The following is an 8,674-nucleotide window of genomic DNA, read 5'->3' as shown; positions in this document are numbered from 1 at the left end:
CTCGGTAGCGTCAGCGTCCATAGCGCGGGCTTGGTGAAGATGAGCTCCGGCGACACGTCGTCCTCATCGCGCGGTGATGAGTGGGGTGGCCACCGTGGCGTCGACCTCCGTGACACCGACCTCGGTAGCGTCGGCGTCCATAGCGCGGGCTTGGTGAAGATGAGCTCCGGTGACGCGTCGTCCTCATCGCGCGGTGATGAGTGGGGTGGCCACCGTGGCGTCGACCTCCGGGGCATCGACCTGGTGACCTCGACGGTGGGCGGCGTCGTGGCGTGCTCCGCGTCGTCGTCTTGGCCGAACCGTCGTGACGAGGCGAACAACAGGTTGTGATGACGACCTCTTCGTCGTTCTTTGTGGCGCTGGCTTGGTGAAGACCATCTCTGGCAACGTCGACTTCACCTTCCGGTCCGGCGGCTCCATCTCCGACGGGGGTCCGATCATGCGAACATTGCTCTTGGCAACGCTCCCGACCTGTGTGCGTGCATGCTATATGCAAAGAAGGAACAAGGAAAGGGATGGGTTAGATCAAAGTTTACGTTCGGGGAAGGTGAGCTTCGCGTCCATGTCACAGCCGCCGAGCTCCTTGTACGCCGGCCTCCTCTCTCCGTGTACGCCGGCTCGGGTACCTGCGTCTTTCCTCCTGCCGGGTAGATGGATGTATTCCTGAAGGAATGGAGTGCTGCGTGGTGGATGGATGGGTGCTGGAGGTGTTATGCGATGGATGTGTGCGTGCGTGAGTTCTTCTCCTCTGGCCGTGCCTCCCTCCCCTGCGAATGGCCTTGTGCCTCTGTATTTATAGGGAAGAGAGATAGGCAGAGCGCGAGCGTTTGTTCCGATATTCGTGGGAAGATAGAGATCAAATCCCGTCTACGAGCTCCGTTGGTGCTTATCTTCTCCCTTTCTTAGCGCGTACGCCTGCACAAGGAAAACAAAACCCAACTCGCACGTACCTGAGCTACACAGCTGACCGGTGGGCCTGGTTCATTCGATCGCCATCTTCATCTTATCTCCGGGGTTTGCTGGTTGAAACAATCTCAGGTATTCAAGTACGTATACACGTGCCCGCCGACCGGTATATACGGGTATTAAAGAAATACGCATATGGTATGTTATCTTGTGGGCGTGTCGTAGATGTGGACTCAGCCTTCTGATTGTAACCTGCATGTGTGTATAAGTCTATGCCACGGAGCATCAAGTGCAAGTATAAATTGGTTAGTACGTGAGCAAACCCAAAATGCATGCATGCACGTACCATTGCATCATCGAGGATCGCCTAATGCGTGTGTGTACGTATACACCCAATATAAAACATAGATGTGTATAACTTGCAATTAAAAAAATACATTTATACTTATATCTTCTGAAAATGGTAATCACAAAAATACGTCGAACAGAAATATAAACTAGTTAAAATGCATCCAAATATGATATAGTTCCCAAGTTCTTCTTGCAATAAATGCAAATATGTAAGTGTATCAGAAATCAGTCCTTTAGTTTAAAAGTCGTCACTAATCTAAATTGCCACAAAGAAATAATCCCTCCATCCCGAAATAAGTGTCCCAATAGTAGTACAAAGTTTTACTATGTTGAGACACTTATTTTGAGACGGAAGGATTAAAATGCATACCTTTTGTATGTGAGAGAGAATCTCCAGAGTTATGCATGCAACCGTACTTTCTCTTGCACACTTTTCTAAAAAAACTTGAGCGAGTGCAAGCAAAGTCCCACATTGTACTTGCAGTATTCCTAATTTCCAAGGCCGTATTGACGAAAAAGCTTAAAAGGCAATATAGACCTGGATGCAGTAATCAATCATTGATTGTGCTCACCATTGCTCCACCATATGGCGTTTCTTCCGTGTTCTTGGTACCGCAACATCTCCATCAATCGATGCACACAAACAAAACTTTATTGAAAGTAGTTATCATCCATGAAAAAAGGAGCTGCTTAACACATGTTTAATGTTTCAACTTGCTTTTTAGTAAAATGTTTCAAGTTATTGATCCATAGGTTTCAACAGAAGGAAACCTAACTTTCACTAGTTGAAAAACGTGTTTCATATATGGACTTGGAACTTTTGAAGTACACGAAGGCCATAATTAAAACTGTGGCATTCCATCGGAAAAGAGAAGTGATGGGTTCAAATTTGGTCTTCGAGCGAAGCTTTCAAGCTCGAACACATCAATTTTTTGAACTCAACCAACTCATATCTATATTGCAAAAAAGGATAAAACAGAGTTGAGTTTTTTGGCCATCCCTACCATGTCCTAGACCTCCTCTGATGACGTCTTACCGTGGTGATTGACAAGAGGCATCCATGGCATCATAAAAAAGATGTGCTTGCGAAGGTGGGCAAGCGTAGAGGCTTGGATCGTTCATGGAGGGAGCCCTAGGAAGCTAGCAAACAACATTGAGAAGGGACTATCTACCATGGAGACCATGGATCAGAGATAGTAGAAAAGAACAAGCACTTTTCTCGAGAAAACAAGAAGGCTTGGAAAAGAATTTTGCTGAAAATGTGGGTTGATGGGAATATATGAAGAAAGACGAGTGGATACCACTTTAGCTACATGTCAATTGACTAAGTTTTAGCTTTTGGGTCAGTCAAATTTTTAACCATTGATTGTTGCTCCAAGATGTGTGCTAGTTGTTTTTCCTTTCTGTTGTGCGTGTTGTCCTGAATCGGGTTGGACGTTTTTTGATTGGCCCTAATTTTGGGTCAGTCGATTCCTTGTTGAGCTGAAGCCTGTTACGTGTATGCTTATTAGGCTGTTTATGTGCGTTTTCTGGTTCTGTTTTTTTGTCAGTTTTTATAGTACATTTTGGATGTTGGGTGAATACAAAATATATACACGTAGTAATTAATAATATGCGTATAAATTGTAATTCTGTGAAAAATGCACTATTATGTGCTTATTTCTTACATACTACTAAAATACTGCAGTTTCATTATAATTGTATTTTCTGTGAAAATTCCACTACCATATGCATATTCTTCCATATTCTTGAAAGCCCAATGTTTTGTATATATTGTGTGTAAATTTTGTTAATGTTTGATTATTATATAATTTCTTTCTTCTTAAAGGGTACTATCAATGCAATAATTCATTCTTACTTAGAAAATTTATTATTTTGATTTTGTTTTAGTAGTTATTTCATATTTTTTTTCTGAAGAGTAATACCAAAACCACTAATTCATTTTTCTCACAAAACTTCATTATTTTGTTTTTGATTTAGTATTTGTTTCCTTTTATTTTTTAATGGTAATACCAATGTCACTAATTCATTCATTCTTAGGAAACTTTCTTTTTTGTGAGAATTCTACTATTATATACTTACTCTTGCATATTATAATAAGTGCAATTTCTGCGTAAATTGTGTGCAAATTCCCATTTTTTATTTATTGTTTCCTTTCTTCTTAAAGGGTAATACCAATGTCACTAATTCATTCTTTCTTTGAAAGCTTCATTATTTTGATTTTGATTTTTATTTAGTTTTTATTTTACTTTATTTCTTCCTAAAGGGTATTACTAAGGCTTCTAACTCGTTCTTTCTTAGAAAAAGTTTATTATTTTATTTTCCATTTAGTTAGTTTATTTCATTTCTTATTTAAACGTAACACAAGTGCCACTAATTCATTCTTTCTAAGGAAATTTCCTTTATGACAAATATTTCACTATTATATGCATATTCTTGCATATTAGTAAATATCGTAATTTATGTGTAAATTGTGTGCAATTTTTATCATTATTTGTTTTATCATTTTCTATCTTCCTAAAGGGTAATAGCAATGTCATTAATTATTTTTTAGAAAACTTCATTATTTTTATTTTCTTTTGTTTATTGTTAACTTTACTTTCTTCTTTAAGGGTAACGTGTATGTAATTAATTCGTTCCATCTTACTAAACCTCACTATTTTGATTGTGCTTCATTTTTTATTTCATTTTCTTTCTTTTTAAAATGTAATACCAATGTCACTAATTCATTTTTTCTTATAATTTTTTATTTTTTATTTTATTTTAGTTGTTATTTTATTTTATTTCTTCTTTAAAGTAATATCTATGGTACTGATTCATCACTTTTTGCGAAATTCCTTTTTGTGCAAATTTCACTATTGTATGCTTATTCTTGCACATTACGGAAACGTGCTTATTTTGTGTATACTGTGTGTAAATTTAGTCATGGTTTGATTTGCTTCTTTTATAAAAATACTTAAATGGTAATACCAACACCACTAATTCATTCTCAATTACTGAACCTCCCTATTTTAATTTTGTTTTAGCTTTTATTTTGTTTTATTTTCTTTCTTGTTAAAGGGTAATACCAATGTCACTAATTTATTCTTCCTTAGAAAACTTCATTATGTTGATTATATTTTTTTTTGTTTCTTCTTTCAGGGTAATACCATTGCCACTAATTTATTCCTTCTTCGAAATCTTATCTTTTGCAAAAATATCCAGCATTATATGCTTATTCTTGCATATTATAAAACAGCGCAAATTTTGTGTACATTTTTCACTGTTTTTAGTTTTTTTCTCAAAGGGTAATACCAATGCCACTAATTCATTCTTATCTAGAAAACTTATTTTCTTTTTTGGGGTTGGGTTGGGGGGGGGGGGGTGGTAGTGTTAGTATAGGGGAAAGAAGGACAGAGAAAGAAGAAGGCGGATGGGCCTTTGGATCTTGATCGGGTAGTGGAGACAATTTGACTGAATGCCCAAAAAAACTAGGCGCCTATCAAATAATAGCCCCCATTACAATTTTTATGCAATGTGTGTACAATTAGTACCACTGTCTAAAAATTGCACTACTATGTGGTTATTTTTGCATATTATGAAAAGCTGCAATTTTCATGCGAATCGTGTGCAATTTTCTGTCATTGTTTGTTTTATGTGTTTTTCCATTTTTCAGATATAAATATGATCAGTAACAAGCTCTCTGTGGATGTAGCATTTTTAAAGAAGCACTCCCGACTGTGGTGATGTTTGACATTATAACCAACGAGACAGGAGCCGCTCGCCCGAGCAACATAGCTACGTGTGGTCGCATAGCTAGCCGGCCAACATGCGAAGCTAGCTTATGTGTATATGCGCTTCTAGGAAATACTATGGGAGCAGGACAGTGTAGAGTACTTGTGTTAATCAGCGTGAAAAAGGTATGGGCCAGTTAGCTTGGAGGCTCCAAGTTGGAGCTGTGGGCGTGCATGGCTTTCACTTGCTCTCGACGCGATAAGTACAGCTGCATGTGGCCAGCGTAGTTGACAAAATTTAAGCCGTACTGCCGGAGGGTGACATGCAACGTGCACATGCATGAGTATGAGGCTCGATAAGTGCACTGTGTACACGTTGTTGCCAGCAAGCACGACTAAAACAAGTTTGGGTCAGGTGACTGACCCAAATTTTATTTTCAGTCAACTGACCGGTAGCCGGTCCCAGTGGATACAACATGCATCAAGTTGTGAGAAACGCGTTTTTACTCTTTCTGCATGCACGGGCACATGTAAATTTGTCTTGATGACGATGAGTTATATAATATAATTAGATGGATACCTCGCGCGTTGCTGCGGGACATGTTGCGCGAGCTTCTAAATATTAAACGGATTGGTTTCAGTAACCATTAGCAAGTTGTTTTTTACTAATGGAACACTTATCAATTTTGGGATATTCACAACAAATTAGCATTGCAGTTAAGTACACGCACTAAAAAAAGACGGGATTTGCAATATATGTACTTTGAAGATTAGTCATATTGCAATATAGCACTGAAGATGGTTCTCATATACATGAGTACTAAAGATGATTTGATAACATGAGTATTTGTTAGAGGCGGATCTTGGAGAGGTGATTTAATTTTGCAAGATGAAGATTGACGCAACACAGGATTGAAGTTTTCATTCAATAAATAGTGCAAAATTACATGCACAGTGAGAAAATGAAATTAGTTTTCAGCAATGGACCAGCTCTTTAATACACAGTGCAAATTACATTCCAGTTTTGCAAGTTGCTCCGCAGCTGCACGCAAAAGCCAGAGTCCATGTCGTAGCAGTGGCTCCACAACATGATCCATAATTGGAAGCGCCTTATAGCAGCAGCAACACCTGTGAAACGAATGAACCTGATGTGTGATGTCCAAAGCATCCAACGATGCCGGCAGGCTGAAGTATAAGGTTCCGACGACAAAGACGATGTTCTGCCACGCGCTCTGCTGGGTGCTCCAGGCCGATCTCTTCTTCCTCTCCCACAACGCACCATGCCGACTGTCTCGCTGTGCTCCAGGCCAGAGGAAAAGGAGGAGGTACTAAGGGTTGTAGGGTGGGTGGCTGGTAGCAGGCGGTGGCAAGATTCTTGGTGGCGCCGGTGCGAAGCGGTAGGTAGCCGGTGGCAGATTAAGCCGATGCACACGGTTGGTGGTGGTCGGCGGGGCGAAGCCCATGCGAGAGCCAGCGACGCACTATGGGCATGCGACGATTCCGTCAAGCACTGTGTAGTGGCGCAACATTCAAGCCCATCTTGGCATGCATCGAGATCACGCCGGAGTTCGGTTCCGATGGCCGCAACTCGATAAGAAACAGGTGGGAAGATAAGATGTGTCGGGAAGTGGGAGACGATGCATCTGGGCTCTTCCTCCAGCTATAGAAGGGATGCATCGTCTGTTATGAATAGGAACCGATGGGTTGCTACGGTGACCAGGACTGCAGCGTGTCAACTGTCAAGTAGTAAAAACTGAATCTAAGGAAATGCCGGATCGGTTCAGTGACCAAAATGATGGCTGCGTATACTACTCCAAAGGAAAATTGAATCCTATGGAAAGGATGGATCGTTTCAATTACCAGAATCGTTGCGTACTAAGGAAAAACCGAGTCCCATGATTGTTTGATTGAATTGTGTGGGCCTTAGCTGTAGGATTAGTGATGATGTGGCTTCAAATGGAATCAACTTTTCTTGGATGGCATGGTTGCTGATGTGGACAACTTGCATGTTGAGAGAAATATCATAGTGAGGATGAACTATTTAGATATTATAGATTTGGACAAGAAGGTAATAAAATTGACATGTGGGTCAACTGTGGTGATTAGGTCTTGCACCAAGATATTTCCTAGTACAAAAATTAAAGCATGGAAAAGAAATCAATGGTCTATTTTCTGAATTTTAACATTGATCCTTGAAATGATAAAGTGCTGAGCCACTGTGTTTCATCACTGTATAGTGTGTAATCGATCTGTATATTCTTGAAACAACCCTGTTGAAGGCTGAAGAACCGTCCACCTTTTTTTCAAAAAGGGGTATGCCCCAGCCTCTGCATCTGAATGATGCATACGACCAATATTATTAATAAGCAAAATATCCAACATAAGTCTCCAAGTCTCGCAATGAACGAAAAAAGGCTCCATAAGAGCTTAACAGTAAAAAGGAAAAGCCACAACTGGCTGGCATAAAAAGATAAGAGCACTATATGCCTATCCTATTACATGACCGCCATCGAAACCGGTTGAAAATATCCCGTGCTACCATCTCCCATCGGGTAGACCCAGTAACCAAACGCTCCCTGGCCTCCGTCGGAGTGAGTAGTGACCACATACGGATCAACGTTGTGGCTTTGAAGATAACCTGCAAAAAGTTGATATTTGTTGTTCTGCTAAAAACCAAATCATTTCTGCAATTCCAGACTGCCCATAATAAAGCACACACTCCTACACGAATGTGCCTCGCAGTATCATAATTTATCCCATCAAGCCACGTCCCAAATAACGTATTGATAGAATTTGGTGGAGTAATGTTAAAAGCTATGTGGACCGACCGCCACAAAAGTTTTGCCAGAGGACAATCCAGAAAGAGATGTTTGATTGATTCGTGTTGGATGCAGAAACTACATCTGGTAGATCCTGTCCAATTACGTTTTGCCAGATTATCCTTAGTTAAAATAACTTGTTTATGCACAAATCACATAAACACTTTGATTTTCAAAGAAACTTTAACTTTCCAAACATGTTTCGATCTAGGAATCACACTAGAGTTGATAACATCCAAATACATGGATTTAACCGAGAATTCGCCATTCTTAGTTAGTTTCCAGCACAACTGATCGGGCTGTTGAGACAACTGAACATCCATTAATCTCCCAACAAGATTGAGCCAAGCTTCCCAACGGGTTCCCACTAGCGTCATCCTAAATTGAATATTAAGCGGAGTGGACTGCATAACTGCTGCAACATAAGCATCTCTACGCTGAACAATGTTATACAAAGAAGGATATTGGAGCGCGAGGGGCGTCTCCTCTAGCCATGTATCCTCCCAAAACCTCGTAGAAGTACCGTTTCCAACTATGAATCTTGTCCTATTGAAAAAGAGTGATTTAACTCTCATCAGTCCTTTCCAAAATGGTGAATCAGTCGGCCTCACTGTCACCTGGGACAAGGTTCTGGAGTGAAGGAACTTGTTCCGCAAGATTTGAGGCCAAGTGGCCTCCGTCTCGACAGAAAGCTTAAACAACCACTTGCTAAGGAGACATCTGTTCTTCACTTCCAGATTTTCAATACCTAGACCCCCTTGGTCTTTCGGCCTACAGATGATATCCCATTTAGCAAGTCTGTATTTTCGCTTAAGTTCATCACTCTGCCAAAAGAATCGTGATCGATAGAAGTCTAGCCTCTTCCGGACTCCCACCGGAACCTCG

The sequence above is a fragment of the Triticum dicoccoides genome, chromosome 3B, assembly GCF_002162155.2.
Source record: "Triticum dicoccoides isolate Atlit2015 ecotype Zavitan chromosome 3B, WEW_v2.0, whole genome shotgun sequence".
Classification (NCBI taxonomy): Eukaryota; Viridiplantae; Streptophyta; class Magnoliopsida; order Poales; family Poaceae; genus Triticum; species Triticum dicoccoides.
This window is presented reverse-complemented; position numbering follows the sequence as displayed.